Here is a 24,391-nt window from a genome sequence, read left to right as displayed (position 1 = left end):
ATTATAACCTTTAATATAATCTCATCAAAACTGCCAATATTCCTTCCTTAATTAATGTGTGATTAGCATAAGACAGGAAGAATCTATTTAGAATAATTCTTATGTGTTCGGCTAATAATTAAGAACAATTCTACGATCAATTTTGTGTAAACATGAATTTGTAGCTTTATTCATAAACTTCATTGTATTTTATTAGCAGAGAGCAGTGTCAGCCACAAGAGGGAGACATTTACATTTCTGCACAAATCCAACATACATCCAGTTATAGATGCAAGATCTATTTTTAAGCTGCTTAATTTAAGAAATCGGGAGAGTCTATTTAAACAGGGAAAAAATTAAATCAATTAAAGCTATTCACCTAGAGTCAAAATAATGATTAAGCCAATAGTGATGCAGTATAGGAAATAACAGGATTTTTTTACTTACCGTTAAATCTGTTTCTCTGTAGTCGATAAGGGGGACACAGGGAACGATGGGGTTAAGCTCGATCCTCCGGAGGCAGGACACTTGAATTATTTAAATTGAGTGGGCGTGCCAGAGCAGGCTTAACCCCTCCCACTGAACACAGTATTCAGTTTGTTCCAAAGCCGATAACGGGAACTATATACATAATAAAAAACTGGCAGAACAGATAACCAGGGGAGAATTCAGTTTTGACTAAAGTCATGGTCGACGGCTCGCCGACGGGCGGGAAGCCCTGTGTCCCCCTTATCGACTACAGAGAAACAGATTTAACGGTAAGTAAAAAAATCCTGTTTTCTCTGCCGTCTCAAGGGGGACACAGGGAACGATGGGGACTTAACAAAGCAGTCCCAACACAACAGGGTGGGGTCGAGCCGAGACCAATAATGTAGAATTACTTAATCACTGCTTGTAACACCTTCCGGCCGAGAGAGGCCTCGGCCGAAGAAAAGGTGTCAACATTGTAAAATTTGGCAAAGGTATGGGTGGAAGACCAGGTAGCCGCCTTGCAAATCTGCTCCAGAGAGGCAGAGTTTCGCCACGCCCAGGAGGCCCCCACCGCTCTGGTAGAGTGGGCTCGGATGCCGTCTGGTGGACTTTTCCCCTTTACTCGATAGACATGTTTGATAGTCTCTTTAATCCAACGAGAGATGGTCGTCTTAGATGCTGCCTGACCTTTGCGCGGGCCAGAAGGAAGAACGAACAGCGACTGGGACTTCCTGAAAGGCTTGGACCGTTCAATGTACCAACGTAGGGCTCTTACTACGTCAAGGCTGTGTAACCGACGTTCCTTGCTATTCTTAGGTGCTGGACATAGAGAAGGTACTACAATCTCTTGATTGACGTGGAAAGATGAGACAACCTTGGGCAGAAAAGTTGGGACAGTTCGAAGCACGGCTTTATCCTTATGAAAAGTCAGAAAAGGTGGTTCGCAGGAAAGGGCGCTGAGCTCAGAAACTCTTCGAGTGGAGGTAATTGCCATAAGGAACACAACTTTCCAGGTGACCCACGTATCAGAAATCGAGCTCATTGGTTCGAAGGGGGGATCAAGCAGAGCCTCCAGGACTAAGTTGAGATCCCACCCTGCTACAGGTGGTTGGAATGGAGGAGCAATGTGAGCTACGCCTTGAAGGAATGTACGAATGGGATCCTCGTTAGCCAACCTATGCTAAAACAATACCGACAGAGCAGATACTTGGACCTTGAGGGAGCTAGTCTTCAGACCCATCTGGAATCCGTGTTGCAGAAATGACAGGACTCTAGGAATGTTGAGGTCAGTGAAGGAGAGTTCAGCAGCTCTGCACCATGTAGAGTATGCGTTCCATACCCTATAGTATGACTTGGAAGATGAAGCTTTACGTGCCTTGAGCATGGTAGGAATGACGTCTTCAGCTACACCCCTACTCCGCCAGATGGATGCCTCAACAGCCATCCCGTCAATGCGAAAAGACCTGGATTGTGATGCACTATTGGGCCTTGTTGAAGGAGGTCTGGCCGGAATCCCAGCCGAATGGGAGGTGCTATTGACAACTCTTGGAGGTCGGAAAACCAAGTCCTCCTTGGCCAAAAGGGGGCCACTACTATTACTACTGCCTGGGACATCTTTATCTTCTTTAGAACTCGTGGCAGCATAGGAAGAGGAGGGAAGACATATGCTAGATTGAAGTCCCAGAGCTGAGTCATAGCATCCACCCCCGCGGCTAGCGGGTCTCGGTAGCGAGCGAAGAACCTTGGCACTTTGCGATTGAGTCTGGACGCCATTAGATCTATACTTGGACGTCCCCAGCTTCTGACGAGTAGGTCGAAGGCCTCTGGATGCAATTCCCATTCCCCGGAATTCAGCTGGTTCCGGCTGAGAAAATCCGCCTTCGTGTTGGTCACGCCTGGAATGTGTATTGCCGACAACTTTACTGCGTTGCTTTCTGCCCAATGCAGAACTTGCCTGGCTTCCGTCAGTGCCAATTGGCTCCGTGTTCCGCCTTGGCGATTTATGTATGCCACTGTGGTGACATTGTCGCTCTGTATGCGAACTGGTTGACCTTGAAGTTGTCCTGTCCACTGATGAAGTGCTAATTTTACTGCCCTCAATTCGAGAATGTTGATTGGGAGGCTGGATTCTTCTGGGGACCAGAGTCCCTGTGCTGACTGATTGTCCCAAATCGCCCCCCAGCCCTGAAGGCTGGCATCTGTGGCTATCACCTTCCAATCCGGGGTTGCCCAGGACTGGCCTGTGGCAAGATTCTTGGGTACCAGCCACCAGCGGAGCGCCTCTCGAGTGGTCTGTGTCAACCGGAGCGGTCGTGATAATGCTCCCCCCTTCCAGGTGGAAAGGATGTTGGCTTGCAGGGGACGCAGATGAATTTGTGCAAATGGAACTGCCTCCATGACGGAAACCATCGTACCTAGAACCTGCATCGCCTTGCGAACTGTCGTGGTTCGATTGGATAAAAGGAATTGAACTTGACTCTTTACTTTGGTCTGTTTGTCTTGTGGTAGGCTGACAATCTGCGTCTCTGTGTTGAAGTCTAGCCCCAAGAAAGTCATTTGGCGACTTGGGTAGGGGTTGGATTTTTTCCAATTGATGGTCCACCCGAAATCCTGGAGCAGCCGGACTGTCTTGTCGAGATCCATCTCCGCCTTTTGCATCGATGTGGCTTTTAGAAGAAGATCGTCCAGGTAAGGTGTCACCGATATTCCCTGGAGTCTCAGGGTCGCTGCTGTGACTGACATAAGCTTGGTGAACACCCTGGGAGCTGACGACAGGCCGAATGGAAGAGCTACAAATTGGTAGTGTCTGTTCTTGAATGCAAAGCGAAGATAGCGGTGGTGAGGAGGCCATATTGGGACATGCAGATAGGCGTCCTTGATATCCAAAGACATCATTAGTTGACTCTGTTCCATTCCCCGTATTACTGACCGAAGCGTCTCCATTTTGAACCGTACATGTCGAATAAATTTGTTGAGACCCTTGAGATCTAACACCGGTCTGACGGTGCCATCTTTCTTCGGAACTGTGAAGAGGTTTGAGTAAAAACCGGAGAATCTCTCCGGCGGAGGAACGGGTACAATTACTCCTGTTTTCTCCATCTTCTCTATGCATTGCAAGAAGGGTCTTGATTTGGCAGGATTCGACGGAACCCTGGACATAAAAAAGGTTCTGGGTGGAACAGATGTTAAATCGAGATGGTATCCCTCCGAAACGATTTCTTTCACCCAAGCATCTGATGAATGAGAGATCCATACCTCCCGGAATCGTAGAATCTTGCCTCCGATTTTTTCTAACGATTCCGGAGGGAGTGCCCCGTCATGAGGACGCAGGCTTGTCAACTGAGGGCTTGTTGTAGGCCTTGTTGTTGTTCTTCCATGATGGACGACCTTTCTCGTTACCTTTGGAACGGAAGTTTGAGCGTTGAGGAGGGCTATGCCGCCGAGAGAAACGTCCGGTTTGGCCACGAAAAAATTTTCCTCGCCTATTTGCTGTGGACGTGCGCCCTCTGGCTTGGGGGAGAAAGGTACTTTTACCTCCAGTAGCTTGAGAGATAATTTTCTCGAGTTCTTCCCCAAACAGTCGTTGCCCTTTGAATGGAAGTGAGGTTAGAGCTTTTTTAGAACTTATATCAGCTGACCAGCTTTTGAGCCAGAGCGTTCTGCGAGCTGCTATGGATAGTGCCGAGGTGCGAGCGGTCAGTTGCGCGGCATCTAAGGTGGCGTCGCATAAATAGCTTGATGCCTCTGCAATGGTCTGGGCGGAAGGTAAAAGCTCATCCCGAGGAACACCTTCCTGAATGTCTCTGATAAGGGACTCCGACCATGCCAGTATGGCTCTGGACACCCAGGCTGACGCCAAACAAGGCCGTAGTGTAGATCCAGCTGAGGAAAAAATGGCTCTCAGAAAACCTTCCGATCTTCTATCTGAAGGATCCTTAAATGCTGCTGCGTCAGTGACAGGCAGTGTGGTGGATTTGGAAAGTCTAGAAACTGGAGCATCCACAGCCGGGGGATTTGACCACTTGTCGACCAATTCCTTAGGAAAAGGATAAGACTTGGTGAATTTCTTGGTAGACTGGAATTTACGCTCAGGAGTATTCCATTCGTCTTGGATAATACTAGTTAGCTGTTCATGGTCAGGAAAACAGGTTGACAACTTGTGTTGTCTTTTGAAAAGCGAAGACGTTTCACCGTGCTTCTTAGGCTTTTGAGACAGGTTTAGTACCTCGAGGACTCCCTTGATAATATTATCTATGTCGTGTGGGGTATCCTTATCCCTGCCTTCATCCCTGTCATCTTCCTCAAACTCAGAAGACTCATCTGAAGAGGGAAGCACACCCTCTGAAGACAATTGCTCTTCGGCTGAATCATCGGAATGGGATTGAGGATTAACTGCTTTAGCTTCCTCGCAGCGTTTTCTCTTACCACCCTTTTTAGGGTGAAGATGTGCCAGAGCCTTCCCTAAGGTATCAGCAATAGCTGGTAGACCCTGCAATGATGCAAGGGATTGGGAGAGATGGACCGCCCAAAGAGGAGGTGTCGGTTCAGCAGAGGGTCCAGGTGCCGGGTCTGGAGTTAAGTCTGGCGATAAATTTTCAGCCTGTGGTTCTGAGTGACCCCCAGAAGCAGCAGCTGCCCCCTGCCCACTAGTGCAAGACAAGCAAAGAGGCTCCTTATGGCTCCCAGGCAACTTAATTTGGCACTTGGTGCAGGCCAGGTATCTCACCTGTGTTGTGGAGGGAGCCCTTCCCCCCGCCCTTGTGAATGGCCCCCCTGTCTTACCTTCTGCCATTGCAGTGTCAGTGAGAGAGGTTAAGCGTGCTGTCTCGCCTGCAGAGTGACTGAGAAGCGAACGGAGCCAAATCTAAAATGGCCGCCGGAACGCATGCGTTTTTGCGCATGCGCGAATGCGCAGTAAAGGCGCCCGCGCCTAAACATGGCCGCTGGAACGCAGGATGCGTTCCACACGGAGCGCACCGATGCGAGCGACGTAGAAGAGCTGCTCTCCCCCCCTGACAATGGCGCATTTGACAGCAACTGCCCTAGAACCCCTCCCAGGTGCTGCAGGATGGCAAGACAGGAGGGCAATGACAGAGCCACAGGAATGGCGAGTATAGGGGTGGGGGGTAAGGGCAAGTGGCAGCAATAGGGTGCCCCCCAAGGCCAGAACCCATAAGTAAATGAGCCACTTACCCCTCACACCGGCCAGACCGTCTGCAATGAACAACAGAGCAGGAAATTATCTGGGTGGTCGGTTATAGCCTGAGGGCTAGGGAAGTGACCCCGGTGGGATAAGTCCTCGTAGGGGGTTAACCAATGTAAAGCAGGGAACCCTGTTTACGGTATCACCCCGGGTGTCAGACAAAAACTGACCGAAGAATTCCATGCGCTGGATGTCCGTCCTCCCGGTAGCAGGACACTTGAAAAACTGAATACTGTGTTCAGTGGGAGGGGTTAAGCCTGCTCTGGCACGCCCACTCAATTTAAATAATTCAAGTGTCCTGCCTCCGGAGGATGGAGCTTAACCCCATCGTTCCCTGTGTCCCCCTTGAGACGGCAGAGAAAACAAAATGCTAAAACACTTTACATCCCAATGACCCCAATTACTAAACTTTGAGTTGGCACACATTGTGCAGAATGAATGCCAGTCCAGTCAAATCATGTTTAATGGCCACATAAACCATGGGCAATTATAATCTGTAAACATAGTGAGTATTAGCTGACAATATGCTTGGCCAAATGTGCGTCTTTGTGATTTGTTCATTAGCTAGAATGCACTGGGAGTTTGAGAAAGGAAAATCCAGCTCAATAAATGAATTCAGTGGGCATTTCAGTTTTGAATATTCAAGCCTCACTGTCATTTCACTAAATAGAGTAAGATGTGGGACTGCCGCCATTTATTTGTAAATGTAACTCAGTGTAGAGGTGTTGAGGAATCAATTTGAGGGTTATTTAGAAAATGTGCATACACCCCAGGAAGAATATGAATATTAATGTTTTTGTATGTGTGGTTTTGTATTTTAATAATTAAACTGCCTTTTTATATTCTAACTATCAGTAGTGAAACCCCTTTATGGGTAGTTTTCCGTTTCTTCAACAGTTTTTTTCTGTACATAATTGTGAGTGAGAGACCTTGGTCAAGGACTGATGTGAATGATGTTAAATTACTGAAAAGTGCTGTGTAAATGTGTCAGTGCTATATAAATCCTAATATTATAATGTAAAAGGGAAAACATTTTTCCCCAGAGAGACATTGTTACAGTTATAATCACACATGCTCTATCCCTTTATACAGGGATAGACATTTGTACCCTTATTCATTAAAGATGTGCCTTGCCTTCTGGATAACATTCATATGAGGGTTTATATCTTCTTTATTTAATTGGTAGTACAGAGGTGAAGGATATGAAAGACATTAAGGTCCATGGTTTACCGTGGGTTTTGACCACCACAATCCTCTCAGGAATAAAGGGTTTGAATCAAGCACCCTGCCTCCCAAGTGAGAGTTCCTTGAAAGCATCAGCCTTTAATCAATATGATTTTTAAGTCAAATTTATGTAACACACTATTCCACCCACAGATCCAAAAAAAACAAAAAAAAAACAGAATGGAATATGGGGATCAGGGATGTAATCAATACCCACTCTCCCCCAGTGGACCATATCAGTTAAGGTATCCATGCCCAGTAATCTCTGATAGTTCGCCACTGGAAATTAAAACTTAACCTTTAATAAAAAAAAAAATACCATCTGAAAACACAGTATGGTGGGGTACAATGTCCTGAAAATCACATAAAAACTTACACTGGTATCTAGGCGATTTAGCAACTTCTACTGGAATTAGATAGGTAATAGCGTTAGGACTGTTAGGGCTAGTCTCCACAGACACCTACAAAGGGAATGAAAGTGGAAGCACTCCAGGCTACCAAGAAAAAAATATTATTTTTAAATACAACGGAAGTACAACTGATTTATCCTATTAATCAATGCACATTCCCTGGTCCCCTGTCTCACAATAAATTCAATATATATGCAAGTGCCTAGTCCACCTATGCAGGCCTATGCTTTTCAGTGGCTTCTTCATAGGCATAAGTGTTGAGCACTGTCATTTTTGCCAAATATATAGTCTGATATTGGCATTCCCTAACCTGAAGGGTGCAGAATCTTCAATGCTTGCTTAGCAGAAGTAAATATGAGGCAGGAGAGTCCACATTCTCTGGAGGGGATTAATCAGGAATCTTTAGACTATGGGAAACACCTGTAGACACTGCCTTCTATACAGTGACATCTGACAGGCTGGGCATCAGTCCCACCATTTAACTTGCTGCCCTTTGGACACTTTAGCTGCACCCTGACTGTTCCCTGTCCAGTTTGAATGCCAAGAATTTAGGCAGGAGGCAGCAAATGAGTTGTTAATATTCTTGGATGGTCTTGGAGTGAACCCCTCTGACTCCACCAGGCAATAGAGATAGGTGCATTGCCTCTATTTGAAAGAGGAATAATTAATCTCCTAACTCCTGTTATATACTGTATTATAATGTCTGCCTCAAGTCATTGTTATGTGGTTTACTGAACACCTGCTATGTGGTTTGCTATTACATACATTCAGGACATTTGTGGCAGTTAAAGTGAAAATGCTAAAAAGGGTGTTTGTTACAAAGATTTACTACGCTAAATATTTGGCTAGCACTGTGCTGCAGGTACTGTAGGGTGGATATTTACAGTTTTGCTTTAAATCCTAATCCTCTCCATACATATGAGATCATTTTCTGATGGCGTAAGGCTTACAATTATATGAAAAAAGGGAAATGGAGGATGAAATGGTATTATGTTGTGCTGCGTCAATTCAAACAAAGAAGGAGCTGCAGTGTTTCTAGATATATCTCTGCAATGCAGGTTCACAAGGTGGCAGCTAACTAGGATGTAGGATTTGTATTCAGCCACTGATTTACTGCAAGGAATACATTAATGGGCTTTGATGTACTTAGAGACTCATCATCTTTTATATTGTGAACATGTGATGCTCTTCTCTACTCTGCACAATTATCCACTTTTTATAACAGAACTCCAGTTTTTAGCGATTTCACCATTTTAATTCTTTCTATTCTAAAGAGTAGCAATTATAGAAAATCAGTATGGACAAAGCATATGGTATAACTTATATCCAGAAATAATAGTCATGAAAAGCAAGGCTGGACAAAGCAAAAGGTTTTAATTGATGTCCAGAAAGAATTATGATGGAAAACCATGTTCAGACCATATAACTGAGCAACACTATCTTGGTGCTCCATTCCCTGACTGTGACAGGTGATTGTGTTGAGTTTACATTTTGACAGAGTTAGTAAAAGTATATATGGGAGCTATATGAGAGCATCATATCACTATGGGAATGGTTAGAGGAAGCTATACTATCGGATTTCTACAACTCAACTTGGCCTTAGAGTTCAAGAGTAAAGGTTGTTGATATTTTCTTAAAATACTCAAGACAAAGCATTGCAGTTAGGGACATAGATAAAAAAGTTGTCAGTATAAATACTGAGAGTTTAAAATAGCAATTACCATTTACAATGACTAAGGGGGTCCTAATGCAATGAGGGAAAAAACCTGAGCCACAAGCCCTGGGCACAGCACCCTTCAACGGCCTCTTGGGTTGCAGTCCAACAAAAGATGAAGGGCCACAGGTGAGGCATTTTTGAAAGTAATACTAACAAAGCTGTTGGCCTAGAGTGTAATAGTAATTATGTCTTCCACAGACATAACAGACAGGACAGTAAGGGGGTTATTTATTAAAGGTCGATTGAACACTCACAACTCAAATGGTTTCTTATGTAAGAAAAAACACCAATGGAAAAAACTTGCTGCGAAACACAAAAACTCAAATTAATTGAGTTTTCCCTTGAAAAAAACTCAAATAGCTCAAATTATCAGAGTTTTTGGGCAAAACCCTTCAAAAAAAGGCTATTAACATCTTAATTTGGTGACCTCTGTCATTGAATCCTACATGACTTCGACAGGTTTTAGATGGTGGGTTTTTGGATTCGAGCTATTTCCAGGGTCTGGGAATAATAATACAATTTTTTTAACCAGAACATGTGAGTTTTATCCATAAATCTACTTGAAAACTTGAATTGTTGTGGAAAACACAACTCAAACCTTAATAAATATCCCCCAAAATACCCAGTTTATGGTTGGCTCTACAGAATTTTTTAATCTAAAATAATGCTGTTGTCTTAAGCTAGTCAAAGGTCTACTACTTCAAAAGCTTTCCATCACAGTCAGGGGTAAGCAACCCACAGCAGTTTCCTGCATTTCAGTGGCAGCAATTAAAACATTCCACATGCCATAGCCTTTAAAGAGAATTATCTGCTAATTATAGTTAATATACCTGAAAACTGACTCAGGGCCAGTACTCCAGTAAATTAATTGTGAAATGACTAGGGCATGTGACTACGCATGAGTATCTGTCAGGTTGATTATCTACATAAAAATGCAATGTTTTAAACCTTTAACTAAGAGGGCCCAAATTAAATCAATCTGCTATGTGACCCAGATATTAGTTACACCTTGCACCTTTTGTAATTACCGTACTATTTTTTTTTTTTTTTGTAGGATGAAACTTTACATTATACTAGGGCATGGGGACTCACTCTAAAGAGCATAGGGACATATTTTGGGGTCCCAACTTTAAGTGATACTAATCATAAACAGAAACATGGTCATCCCTGATTTATGTTTTGGCTAACCACCTAATTTTGTCATTCAAAGGAGAACTAAAGCTTAACTAAAGAAGTAGGCTAGCAGTGTTGTAAATTATGTTTTGGTCTACAATACCATCCCAAGGCAACCACAGCCCTTTAGCAGGGATAAGCTGTGCCTCCAAAGATGCCCCAGTAGCTCCCCATCTTCTTTTCTGCTCTGTGCTGCTGTCGGTTACTGAGCTTAGGGACCAAATCAAATTATACAGTACACAGAATATAAATGTCACAATATACAGTACACATAGAATATAGGTGTCACAACATAAGGCTGATTAGAAATGAATACAGACAATTACTACATGGCAGCACCCCTAAGCTTAGATCTCAACAGCTGCTCAAAACCCACTGAGCATGTGAGTGTCACAGACACTTTCCAAGATGGTGACCCCCTGTGACAAGTTTGAACTCCTGGATCATTGCTGCTATTGAGAAGCTGAAACTTTAGGCTGGTGCAATAAGTTCAGTATATAAAATATAGCATTTTTGGCTATATTCATTTTATGGGTTTAGTTCTCTATGGGTTAAAAATACACAAAGAAGTACAGAATTTGGTTAGAGGGAATTTTAAGATGTTTACATCTTTAATACATTTTATTGTGGCAGCATGGTGGCTAATTGGGTAGCACCTCTTCCTTGCATCGCTGGGGCCCTGAGTAGTGAAAAGCTAATCTGTCCCGGAAAAAATTAGCAAAACAGCAAAACTTTGTGAAATGCATTGAAGTCAAGATACGTTGTTTAGCAGCAACTTTTCCTGCAGCAACTTTTTTTCTCATGATGAAAGTTCCAATGTCTACTCTAGGGGGATTTTTTGTGGTCACTTTTTCCACTCAGAATACATTTGAGTCGCTGTTTCTTGTGGCAACTTTTTTGCACTAAATATACTGAGGTCTATCAGCATTTTGTGGCAAAATTTTGCATTACTTGCACAAAAATATTTGCAGATGACAAAATTTTGCTGCGAATTCATATCTGACGAAAAATGTTTCTCATCACTAGTCCTGCGCTCAATTTCAGCTGCATGGAGTTGGTATGTTCTCTCCATGGAGCAGATTAACTAACCGGTGAAAATTCGCCAGCATCCACTTTGCACCTAGCGCAACACTTTGTCAAACTACGCTAATTCACTAAAATGTGGAGTTTCGTCGTGGGCACCGAACGCTGGCGACTTTTCGCTAGTGTTACTTTGGCAATGTGAGCATTTGAGTGAAGATGCACTAGCATTCATTTGTGCCTAGCGAAACTTCACTAAGGATCTTGTACTCAGGTCAATTTGCATAGGGCGGGAAATTTAAGGTTGTATGGTTGTCTTTATGTTAAATGTTGGTGCATATACTTACAAATTACACTTTATAAAATACATGTCCAGGGAACCTTAATAAAGGCAATAGATTTATTCTAATGCCCTACACATGTGCCCACTGTAAAATTAATGTTCCATATGTTTGCAAATGTATGGGGAAAACCTGTTACCCAAAAAAAGTTTAAGTTAGGTCTTTTGCAGGCTGAAAAAAAGGAAAAGACGCCAGCTTTTTTGGGACTTTGATGCATTGAGAAAGATCTAGCTACTTTAATGCACTTCGCCTGTTTGAGGTGGTGAAGGCAACTATGGTCAAAGAGGTAACGTTCAGTAAAATCCGTACTTTGGTGAATTTGCGAAGTAACGTCCATTCGCCAGAGCGAATTGTCACTTGTAGATAGAGTGCGAATGACCACTAGTGCCTGTCTCCTTCGCTAGCAAATTGGCGCCTGCGCCCCATAAATTGGCAATGTCCCTGCAGGCGGTAACGCTAGCGAATTGACAATAGCCATTTCACCCTTTGGTAAATCTGCCCCCATGTCTGTGTTGATTTCCTCACACATACAAAACATACTAGCAGGTTAATTGGTTCCTGATAAAAATTGATCCTGCCGTGTTTGAATGTGAGGGACCTTAGATTATAAACTCCACTGGGGCAGGGACTTATAAATGGTGTATGATGTATAAGCTGTGTAAAGTAAAACATAAAAATATGTGCACACATATCTTATTGTATATACAAAAACATACTTTCATGATCCCCGGACAGCAGAAAACTCCTGGTGTATTCTACCATCTGAGGCCAATTTGAACTGGTCGGTGACAATGTTGGGTTTAAAAGCACAAACAATAGAGTTAATATCGCTTTCTTGTTTCTGTTAAAAATTGAAAGTAAACAGGAAATGACAAGGTCTGTGCCAATAAGGATGACTACTCTTTCACAAGAACAAAATGAATTATTTAAGGAAATACCAACTGGCCAGTAACCAAGTGGCTTAATGCTTGCAGCTTTACCCTGTGAGTTTCAAAACTTCTTTACACCGTGCACATAAATTGCAATAAGAGCAGCTTGAGCCCCTCTTTTGCACATTGGCTATGAAAAGTTATTATTGTTGTTGTAATTATGTATTTATATTAGGGATGCACTGAATCCACTATTTTGGGATTCGGCCAAATCCTGTATCTTTTATGAAGAATTTGGCAGAATCCCAAATTGAATCTGAAGCTTAAAAAAATTTACTGATTTCCTTGTTTATGTGACCTAAAGTCACACAATTTAAGGATGTGAATACTGTTGAAAAAGGCTTGGATTTGGCCAAATCCTGAACTGAATCTGGGATTTGGTTAATCCCTAATTTATAAAGCTTCAACATTCCCATCAGTTCAACTCCCATAATATGTGCCAGCTTCAATGGTGAGAAGACGATACTAGGAATTGTAGTGCTGCCATCTTTATAAAGTGATCCTGGAGCAATTCACATAGGTCTGTTATCCCAACTTTGGCTGGTGCTGGAAGTTTCCTATGAAACAACATTCACCCTTTAGCCTAAGGTGGGTTCTAGAGACTCCCTTCCTTTTCTTCTATACTTTCTTGGATTGCTCAAATAGTCCTATCAGTCAACATCACGTTATCAATCAGACAACTCACAAACACTGCATTGCAATATTGCAGGGTCTGCTTCCTTTATAGTTACACCCCTGCCTGCATTAATAAATCAGTCCCACTGGGTCACATAGCCCACCAATATTAATTCTAATATCCGTTATGCCTTTTCACTACTAACTCTGAGAGTGTTCATTTTGGGGAAACTGTAAATAAACTGCTTGTGTATGAAATTACTGACAAATGTTGATTTGCTACTGTTAAATGTGATAAATGCACTCCTAAAATTTGGTAGAAATGAGAACGGTGCTTAAATCACCTAAGCTATTTTACCAACATTTCACCAGTGCAGTTATCAATAACATCCATTCAACTTTAAAATTTTGCTTGGCGACTTTTAGTAAAGTGGCCGCCACAGGTTGTGGGCAATCCCCCCGTTCACTGTCTCTATTAAAATATATTACATAATACAACTCATATGTAAAACCCTGCTTCATGTCAATAAACCATTTTCATAATAATATACTTATTTAGTAGTATGTGCCATTGGGTAATCATAAATAGAAAATTGCCATTTTAAAAAATAGGAGCCGCCCCCCTGGGATCCTACGATTCACAGTGCACACAAACAAACCCTACATGTTAGGTCATATGAGCTAAATAACAGACAGATTTCTGTCTTTTGTTTCCACAATACAGTTGTAGTATTTCTGGTCAGCTGATCTCTGAGGCAGCACAGAGACCGTCACAAAATGGTGAGTTTGGTAAGATTCTTAAATATGCCACTTAATTTGACATAAACTTATCTGTTGATTAAGTATTAATTTTGGGGGTATAGTTTTCCTTTAAAGGCATCCTCCACTAAAAAGCTGTTTGAGCAATGAGAAAATGTAGTCTAAGCAATTTTCTTATATGCAAATAAATAGTCAGAGACAAAAGGAAGAGAATGGAAACAGGAAGACACCACAGGAATAATAAATACTGTAGAAAGTACATTTTCTTTCATTATGCAAAAAATCAGTGTATGGGTGGATTCGGTCATTCTAATCTGTGGCCTAATTTTTTTACAAGTAACATAGCTTAAATTACTTTTGGCCATTATCATGTCTCAGAGTAAAACATTTTCTGATAAACCATTAATAACAATAGAACATATAATTTGGGCACCCAACCATGGCTGCTGAGTTATCTGCTTCCTGCCTGCTGCAGACATGTGAAGGTGGTGAGCGGCTGTTTTCAATATGGCTTTATTTCTCTTAATATCATACTTCTGGCTAATGGGTTTTCTCTGGCGACCCATACAGCAGCAAGGCTTTACTTCATCGCATTTCACGTTGTTATCGTCATTCTGATCATCAAGTAAGTGCTCTTCTATTCTGTGGTTCCGCTATGCATGTATCACATAGCAGAGCTTGTCCTGAGGCACAGCAACGTGCACATTACATTTTTTGTAAAGAACTGATATGCTAAAGTCTGTATTAACAAAGCCAGTGCCTTTTTAGCCATCAGGCATGGTGATAATCTAGGCAGCACTATATCAGAGAGGCAAAAAGCTGCCCCTGGTAACTTTTAAGAGTCACATTTCCAAAAACTCTGCTGTTTTGGTGCAGATAGCCTGATTGCACTCTGCACTAGAAATGCCCCCATTTGCTCCCAGCACATAGTGTTATCAGGTATGATGCCCCAGGCTCCTGACCAAAAATGCAGCCAAGGCATTTTGCTTTAGGGTGATAGCAGACAGGGAGATTTGTCACCTGTGGTTAAAGGAGAATGAAAACTCCAATCAAAGGGGACTGTGAGTGAACAATCCTCTTCCTTCCTTCCTTCCTTCTTTCTTTGTGGCAGGCATGCACCGTAGAGTTAAAAGCCAGACTTTTAACAAAAAAGCCAGTTATTTTGCTCTACTGCACATGCATCGGCAAATAGATTTTGAAGAAAGAAGAAGGGAGGAAAAGGATTGCTCGCTAACAAGTGCCCCTGGCTGGTGCGGTTTTCTGCTAACAGGAGCACCGCCCGGGGTATAAAGTAAGTCATTACAATCCTTAGGGATGCCATAATATTTGGCACCCCCCATCAATTGGACCTTTCCTTCTCCTTTAAATCTTCACTAGCACAACAGGTGACATCTGCTGAAAAAGACTTAGGGTTGAATAACATTATGATCATTCCAATAAAACTTAGTACTCAGGGCGGTCCAGCGGAACCACAGGAAATTGCCTTCCTTCACATTTTCCTAAGATTAACCTTGATCGCCAAGTACTCGGTTTTGCTTGCGGCGATTGTATTGTTATTCAATGAAAAGTGTTTTTTTGGGAGGCTTGACGATCGTGGTAGCCAAGATTTAACTGCTGGCAACAAATCTCCGTGTGCCATGGTCCATAGGGCAAAAAAATTGCTACTGCGGACTTAAAATCTCCCCAAAAATGCCTTGTCGTACACTAACCTTGTAATTACCACAAGTAAATTACATTACTCTCGGTAATGTATTTTCCCACGATTAAACCAAAACCCTGCAAGTAATGAAATTTACCATTTAAGTCCCTTTAGCACTCATGGGATCTGCCGTGGCTTTGAAAGGAACTGCATTCCCCAAGTCATACTGTGTCAAGCCTGTAATTTAATCATTTATTATATAATTTATATTTACAAGTGTTTTTTTTAGTTTATATATATATATACAGGTAAGGGGTCTGTTATCCGGAAACCCGTTATCCAGGAAGCTCCGAATTACGCAAAGGCTGTCTCCCATAAACTCCATTATAATCAAATAATCCAACATTTTTCAAAATGATTTCCTTTTTCTCTGTAATAAATAAACAGTACCTTGTGCTTGATCCAAACTAAGATATAATTAATCCTTATTGGATGCAAAACCAGCCTATTGGGTTTATTTAATGTTTACATGATTTTTTAGTAGACAAGACACAGAGATCCAAGTTATGGAAAGACCCCTTATCCGGAAACCCCCAGGTCCCGAGCATTTCCGATAACAGATCCCATGCCTATATATTTATTTAAGCAATATTCTTCACATGTCTACTACATTTACTAACATCAACATGAATCTCCAAGGTTTGTACCCAGAATGCAGTGTTTTCCAAGATATTGCATTGTGCAGACTGTTGGGCACAAGTGTCTAATACAGACACAACTGGAATATTAGACACTGTAAATCTTGTACAAATTGCATGTGTTTCAATTTGAGTGAAATATGAAGTTGATACCTGGTTAAAGACTGGTGTAAAGTTCAGGTACCCTTGTGTTCATAGTACATGATGTAAATGCTTTCTGGTGTTAATAAAGATCATGTAAATGTATGAAGGTTGCAGCTGTACTAAATATGCATTTCTGGTTTTTTTAGAATTTTTGTGGCCTTTATTTTGGAAGCTTTCTTTGTTGAATATTCTCTAGAAAAGAGCGAAGTTGAAACTGCAATTGAAAAAAAAATTCAGGAGCTGGGTATGGCGGTTCAGGAGTAAGTGCATTTTCTTCATGTATTTAATTACTTTATTACAAGCAATCTTAAAGTTTACAAAACTATGCTGTAGAAACTAAATAGCGAGTCTGTCCAACTACAGTACAGAACAATACAGAAAATACCAAAGCTCATTTTACTATATGCTTTAAGACATGAGGAATTACAGCTATGTGGCTACTTTGTGGCTTTTTGCTCCACCACAGAAACATTTTGGGGCTCCTGTTACTATTTCCATAGTAAACACTGATTAGCTTGTAAAAATAGCTGGGAACCTGTACAACTAATCCTACCAACAAACTGGATGGATCCTTAAATAAATTACAATCCCAAGCATTCTCTGAGTCTTTGCTTAATATGGCTGGTATCAAAAATATAACTGGTCTTTGTTAGTGATGGACAAATTTGGGGCGTTTTTGCGAGACGGAGAAAAATCCACAAAACGGCACCGGCGTCTCGTTTTTGACGACGGTGTTCGTTTTTTGACTTTTCGCGGCTGTTTTGCGAATCACGGAATTTTGCGCCGGGCGAATAAATTCAACCATCACTAGTCTTTGTAATAGATCAGTTGTGCAGAATCCTGTTTTCTCTCGTGGGTATTCACTTCTTTCTGTTAAAGAGAGCGATACTATGAGACAATTTGCAATTAGTTTTAATTTTTAATTAATCGTGGTTTTGAGTTATTTAGCTTTTTATTCAGCAGCTCTCCAGTTTTCAATTTCAGCAATCTAGTTGGTAGGGTCCAAATTATACTAGCAACCATGCATTTATTTGGAAAAGGGACTGGAATATGAATTTGAGATGACGTGAATAGAACGATGAGCAATAAAAAGTAACAATATATTTGTAGCGTTACAGAAAAAAAAATTCTAGATGGGGTCGGTGACCCCTATTTGAAAGCTGAAAAGAGTCAGAAGAATATGCAATTAATTTAAAAAAAAAGTAATGAAGTCCAGTTGAAAAGTTGCTTAATATACTAAAAGTTAGCTTATAGGTGACCTGCTTGTTTACTAACAGAGAAACAAAGGAGTCCTGCATGCCCCCTCTTATTTCTCCTGACCCTTGTGTAACAGATCCTAATGATGGATGTCCTGTATTATCAGCTAAAAAGAGCAGATTTACTAAAAGGCAAAGTGGCTAACACTAATGTCAATTCGCTAACGTTACCGCCCGCAGAGACATTGACAATTTACTAACGAGCTCAGGCGCCAATTCGCTAGCGAAAGAAACAGGCGCTAGTGGTCATTCGCACTCTATCTCCAGACGACAATTAGTTCTGGTGAATGGATGTTACTCTGCAAATTCACTAAAATTCGGATTTTACTGAACGTTGCCTTTTTCGCCAGACTTGCCGTAGCCAGCTCAGACCAGGAGAAGTGCAATGGAGTGCATAGATCTTCCTCAATCTTCTGTCACTTACATTATATTCTGTGAGTGGAAAAGGCATCAAAGTTCAAAAAACACTGACATGCTGCAAAAGTCCTTAAAAAATTTTTTTTTTGGTAACCGGTTTTCTCCATACATTTTCTAACATATGAAACATTAACTTTACAGTGGGCTCATGTGTAGAGCATTATAACAACTCTATTGTCTTTATTAAGGTTTCCTGGACATGTGTAAAAAACAGAGTAAATGTAAAGTATTTGCTGCAGCATATAACATAAAGACGTCCATTCAACTTTAAATTTCTTGCCATATGCAAATGAACCTGAGGGCAGGATCTCTAGCAAATTTTCGCTAGGCAAAAATGAATGCTAGCGTATCTTCGCTTTGAAATGCTCGCAGTACCGAAGACGCCAGCGTTCGTCGTCCAGTAAGAAACTCCGCATGTTGTGTGAATTGGCAGTCTGATCGAGTTTTCGCTGGCGTAGTGTTGTGCTCGGTGCGAAGTGGACACTGGCGTATTTTCGCCAGTCGGTAACTCTGCCCCATACTTTTTATCCACTGCTTCAACTCTTTTTTTCCTGTTTTGGTATATGTTTATTTATAGAGATGCGCCATCTGAAAATTTAGTGGACAACATGGAAAGCTGTGAAACTGATGCTGGTACTTTTGGGGAGACAACTCAGAAAGGACTGATGTTTCGAATTGCTTCTAAAAGTATGTTTGTTCCTGTTTGTTCAATTTGTTATAAAAAATACTTTAAGCCTTAAAAATACTTTGTCTTATAGCCTATTCACCTTCAAAACTAAAAATTATATTCCAGTGTCATAAGAACATTTAACCAATTCTCATTCCTCAATGGCATCAGTATAACAGTCTACATTGGCCAAAGTTACACTTCTGCACCCAGGGGTGGATTAACGCATAGGCTATAGCCTAGAGGCCCATAGTGGTCAGGGGCCCATGGGTTTTTTTTTTGCAAATTTGTTTTTTCTTTAAAAAAAAAATTCACCGTCCACTGTAGCTGCCTGGTGCTTGCCGATGCTTACTGCTGGCCGGGCAAAAATTTGGGCAAGGCGCCCGGGTGCTGCATGTCTATAAGTCATGTGCAAATGTCTCTAAAACCGGGCTGTCTTCTGCAGAATTGGCGAGCACCAGTGACGACACTTGTGTGCACTGAAGCAGATGCGTCACACTCACACGGCTTTGGAGAGTTGAGCGCACACACGTGATCCTAGTCTCTGGCAGAAGACACGTGTAATCCACTTCTTGCCTAAATCCACCTATATCTTGCCTTTATCCTGCCTAAATTGTTTCCTAGCCAGCTAGAAAGCAGCAAGACATGGGGGGCAGGCGGCAGCACCAGATCCAGTAATGCTTTGCAGCATGCAGGACATAGAATTTTTCTCATTCTAATTAAAAAATGTAGCCAGGCCCAAACAGGCTGAATCAACCAGGTACCGCTGGCTGTGCTGTGCACCACTGTTGGGCTCAGCATTGGTCCCACTCCCAGGCAATAGCTGCGTACCTTTATAACTTTAAAAAAAAAACATTTTTTGAAACATCAAGCCAGCTATCTAGCAGCAGGTGCCAGTGGCCATTCAGGGTCTCTGCGCTGTCCGTGACACAGTTTTTAAAAAAGCTTTACTGCCACGTAAATACGTGCCATTGCCTAAGCTTGAAACCGCTAGCGTATTTACGCGGTGGTTGACTTTTTAAAAAAAAACGTGGTGCGGACCGCACAGAGAAAAATGTGGTACCCTAGAAGGGGGCCCTGTGGAAAGTGTAGCCTAGGGGCCTCACATGTCCTTAATCCGCCACTGTGTGCACCCCTGGATTTCCTATAGTAATCAAACAGTTGGTTTTATTATTCTGACTGTATAAAGAGCTACATCTTCATTGTTTCATGTACTAAACTCATAGACATTCATTAATGCTCTCCATTCTTTTTCTTTTTTTAGATTTTAAAATGTATTTTTTTTACATTTTTCATAGAATATACATATTAAAAAAAACAGTGTAGTGATGCATGGGTTGTGAATTTCCCAAAATTCTCACCTCTCGCTTCTGCTGTGCCCCTTCCCTCCTGGTCTTTGGATTTTACCCCATACCGTTTACCTTTCTCATCCATCAATTCTATTCTGTTCATGACATATCTTCTCTTTTTTTCTACTCCTTTCTTGCTTTTCCTTTTCTTTGTTCCCAGTTTATTTTATGCTCTTAACAATTTCCTTCTTCTCATATGCTGAACATAATTAGGGGGTTATTTACTAAATTCAGAATTTCTCATATTTTATTAAAAAAAAACACAAAAAACAAGATCCCATGACCGATTTGACCTTATTTAATAATAAAAAAACCTCAAATTAATTGGTTTGGGCAAAAACCAGATACAATTGGGCAAAACCCATATCGTCCCATTTTTTTTCAAACTTTTTTCCCGAATCGTTAAATTTTTGCCCGTAAATGCCGAATTTTTTGGATTTTTGGGCTAAACTCAGCACAAATCTTCAAGTTGCGATTATTGCCTCTCCCATTGACTTATACATGATTTCACTAGGTCATAGATGGTAGATTTCATATTCTGGCTTTTTTCAGCATCGAGGTACAATTTATCTTCCAGTTTTTGCCTCAAAAAGCCTGACCAGATAAATTCAAAGGTTTATTAAATAACCCCATAATGTCTCTAACTGGAATCTGCTAAAAGATTCTGAACTGAAAGCGTACTTGTTATATGTCGTAACGAACTTTAGATGAGACGTTCCTATGTAGCACATTATGTAAGAAATATTGATAGAGATTCTGATTCATTTCAGGATACAGGACAGTGGATGCATTATTACAGCGCATGTTTGAAGCAGAAATAGCACCAGAAGATGAAGGCCCCCCAATCGAAGATATCTTAAGCCTTTCTCCTAATGATCTGTACATTCACAACCCAACCTTTGATACAGCTGCCTAACTATATGTTGAACTGTATGAACCTGTGTGTGTGCCAAGACATCCACTTTATTTTCAAATAAGCTCCCCTACTCAGCGAGTGACTATATACTTTTTTGGCACTCACCAAAGAGGAAACGGTAAAAGCTGAGAGATGTAAGAGGACACAGAGCTTTAGGCAATGGAAAAAAGCATTCAATTTCACACTTCATGTGACTTAAATTGCTGCAAATGGATAAAAAGAATCTCTTAGGAAGGACACTTGTATGACTGATTCCATTTTCTGATCTTTCAGTAGGATCTTTGAACAAATGACATGTTACAAATGAAGCTCTTTGCTAAATGTTACTTTTTACATTATCTGGACAGTATATGAAATGCTGAAGAAGAGACTCCACATAACTGTGTATAACTTCCACAGATCTGATTTATTTATGTTGATGGGGTAAAACAAATGTTTCTGTAGATAGTATCCATCTTGGCTTTGTTCAACCAGCTTAGCGCATATTATGACTTCAGCTTTTGATTGATCTATTTACATATTGATTTTCCCAAAGATGAGGTGCATCCTATATTTATACATTGGAAGCTGAAAGTCGTGCAGTCGGGTGGGTAAAATTTGCCAAGCGTGCAATTGTTATGGTAACTGCATTTGTCCAATTAAAGATAACTGCTGACTGGTTACTGGTCTGTATACCACACTACTGGGAAAAGTACTTGATTTTCTACTTTTGAATATATAAATTCCAGATAGAGGCAATAATTATACATTTTGGAAGTATATTAGTGTTAATTACAGAATTCCATATCAGAATTGAAGCTATATTTCAATAAGCAATATGATCCCTGTTGTTCCTCTTCTCTTCCTCTGATACATTTATTACATAGATAGTGTATTCAGTTTTATATTTCTAAGTATCTCCCCTGGGAAGCAAGACTTTTCCCATTTGATCCATTAGCTTACTTGAAATGCTTGTGTTAAACGTGTGATACAGTGCAGTTGGTTACGGTAACGTGCTCAGCTATTTGGGATCATATCATCTACATTCCTGAAAACGTTCCATGTACTTTTCCTTTTCATTCACAAATTTTATATATATCAAATGGTAATATTACGGTTTATAATTATGTTATATGTAAGATGTGATTATTTATAAATAAAGAACAAACTGTATGAAAAGAAATCTGATGGTCTGGTAGCTGCTAATTGAGTCTGACCCATTTACAATTTTGCTGCCCAGGGGCAGGGGTGCTTCACCAATGAGGTAGGTTGAGGCTGTCGCCTCAGGTGGCAGTGCCCCACTAGGGGGCAAATTCACTAAGCCGCGAAGCGCCGAACGCTAGCGTTAATTCGCTAGCGTTAATTCGCTAGCGTTGGGCATTTTCGCTACTGCGCAAATTCACTAACGAACGCTGGCGTAGTTTTGCTAGTGTTACTTCGCAACCTTACGCCAGGCGAATTTTCGCTAGCGACGAAACTACGCAAATTCACTAACTTGCGCAGTGTACTGAACGCTACCTTTTACGCTAGACTTCCTTCGCCACCTCAGACCTGGCGAAGCGCAATAGAGTAGATAGGGATTGTTTAAAAAAAAGTACATTTTTTTTCTAAGTCCCAAAAAACGCTGGCGTGTTTTCTACATGATGGCTGATAGGCTGAAAAAGATCGAAAATTTTTTGGGGCTCCCCTTCCTCCCCCTACATTTCCTGACTCATGGCAACTTACCTAGACAGTGGGCACATGTGTAGGGCAAAATAAAATTTTTATTTGCTGATTTGAAGGTTTTCTAGGCATTTGTAGTGCAGATACGTGTTCCTCCATAGAAATTTGAATTTCGCGCCGTATGCAAATTAGCCTTCGCTAGCGTAACTTCGCTTTATATAGCGAATCAACGCTAGCGCAACTCGGCAACCTTACGCTACCCCTGTGCGCAACTTCGGATTTTAGTGAATTTGCGGAGCCCTGGCGAAACTACGCCTGGCGAAGTGCGGCGAAGTGCGGCGAAGTGTGGCGAAGTTGCGCCTGGCCCAACTTCGCATCTTAGTGAATTTGCCCCTAGGTACCAGGGGCAGCAAAAATGCTGCTCCTGGTACTTTAAAAGCGAATTTCTGGGGGAGGGGGGCAGCAGCAACAGTGACGTTCCATCTTGGCAAATAAACGCTGGAGTACTTCCGCTAGCAAAACTTCATCAGTATGAACTTTTTAAAAAATGGTGACAAATAGGAAAGTTTGCACTCTGATAAATTTGCGGAGTGACAATCTTTCCCCTGAGCAAAAAATTGCCTGGCAAAACAGAACAACACTTCTCTAGCGCTGAACTTTTTCACTAGCGAATTGTCCACTTCTCCCTGTAAACTGTCTTTTTGATGAATTTTTTGCCCTTTAGTAAATCTGCCGCATATAGTGGAATGTACAATGTGGAAACTGTCATACCTGAGAGGGGACATGTAATGGAAATCATCCTATATTTGCAATTTATAAGGATTGCCAGGGCTTTCCAAGTGTCCTTGTTGTATTTTACTTTTTGCAGGCTTCATTTATTTAATAGATTAGAATTTAGGTTAAACAGACAGGGTTGCCTTGAACGTTCTTTTGTCAAAGCAATAAATTAAAGAGGCCAGCTTGATAAAGAGCTAAATACAGCCAAATATTTATATTCTTTAGGCGTCATGTGAAAAGCCAAGGTCAACATCAAAATGGTCTGTGTATTGCTCCAACTCCAACTGCATATAAGCGTGTGTGTGCGGCTCTGTTCAAACTTTCACTATTTATTGCACTTTGCACATAGCCTGTGGGCAATAACTGCAATAAAAGTGAAAACAGTAAATAAAATAGTTACATTCTTATGTTTTCTTTATGCAAGGAGAATTTTATACGTTGTCTAGTACATCGTCTGATAAAATCAAACTCCTGCAGAAACATGTCCTTCAGTTTATATATCAAGTATATATAAAAACAGACCAAGCCAAAACAAATATGCACTGGGGAAGAGACGCAATATTCCTATAAAAAGTATGAATTGATGTAATCACCAAAAAGGGTCACAAACTTCTTTCATAAATAAAGGCTAAAGGACAAGGACAGGAATATTTTTAAAGGACCTCAGCAGCATTCAGTAGGACCACCCTTCAAAGCTTTATGGTGTCCCCAGACTTAGAAATCACTTCACATTAGCTCTGTTACATTGCTTGGAAGATATGCTGCCAAATGAGCGGATCTTTACTCTGCTTTCCTTGAGGTGGGCTATATCGGGTAATCTAATATTTTGGGATGAGTGCCAAATGATCAGATCACAAAGGAATTTTTAGACCTGCACAATCAATATCTAGCCAATTTGCAGGCACATATCGGTCGGGCAGGTCTTTGAGAAGGACCCATACAAGGGCAGATAAGTTGCAACCGAGTCTAAAAGGAGGCAACTGGAAGCTTATATTTGCTTGTGTATGGCCACCTTTAGCATTGACGCCATGGTCACGTGACACTCA

The sequence above is a fragment of the Xenopus laevis genome, chromosome 5L (genome assembly GCF_017654675.1).
Source record: "Xenopus laevis strain J_2021 chromosome 5L, Xenopus_laevis_v10.1, whole genome shotgun sequence".
NCBI lineage: Eukaryota > Metazoa > Chordata > Amphibia > Anura > Pipidae > Xenopus > Xenopus laevis.
The sequence above is the reverse complement of the archived record's forward strand: the minus strand, read 5'-3'. Positions refer to the sequence as shown.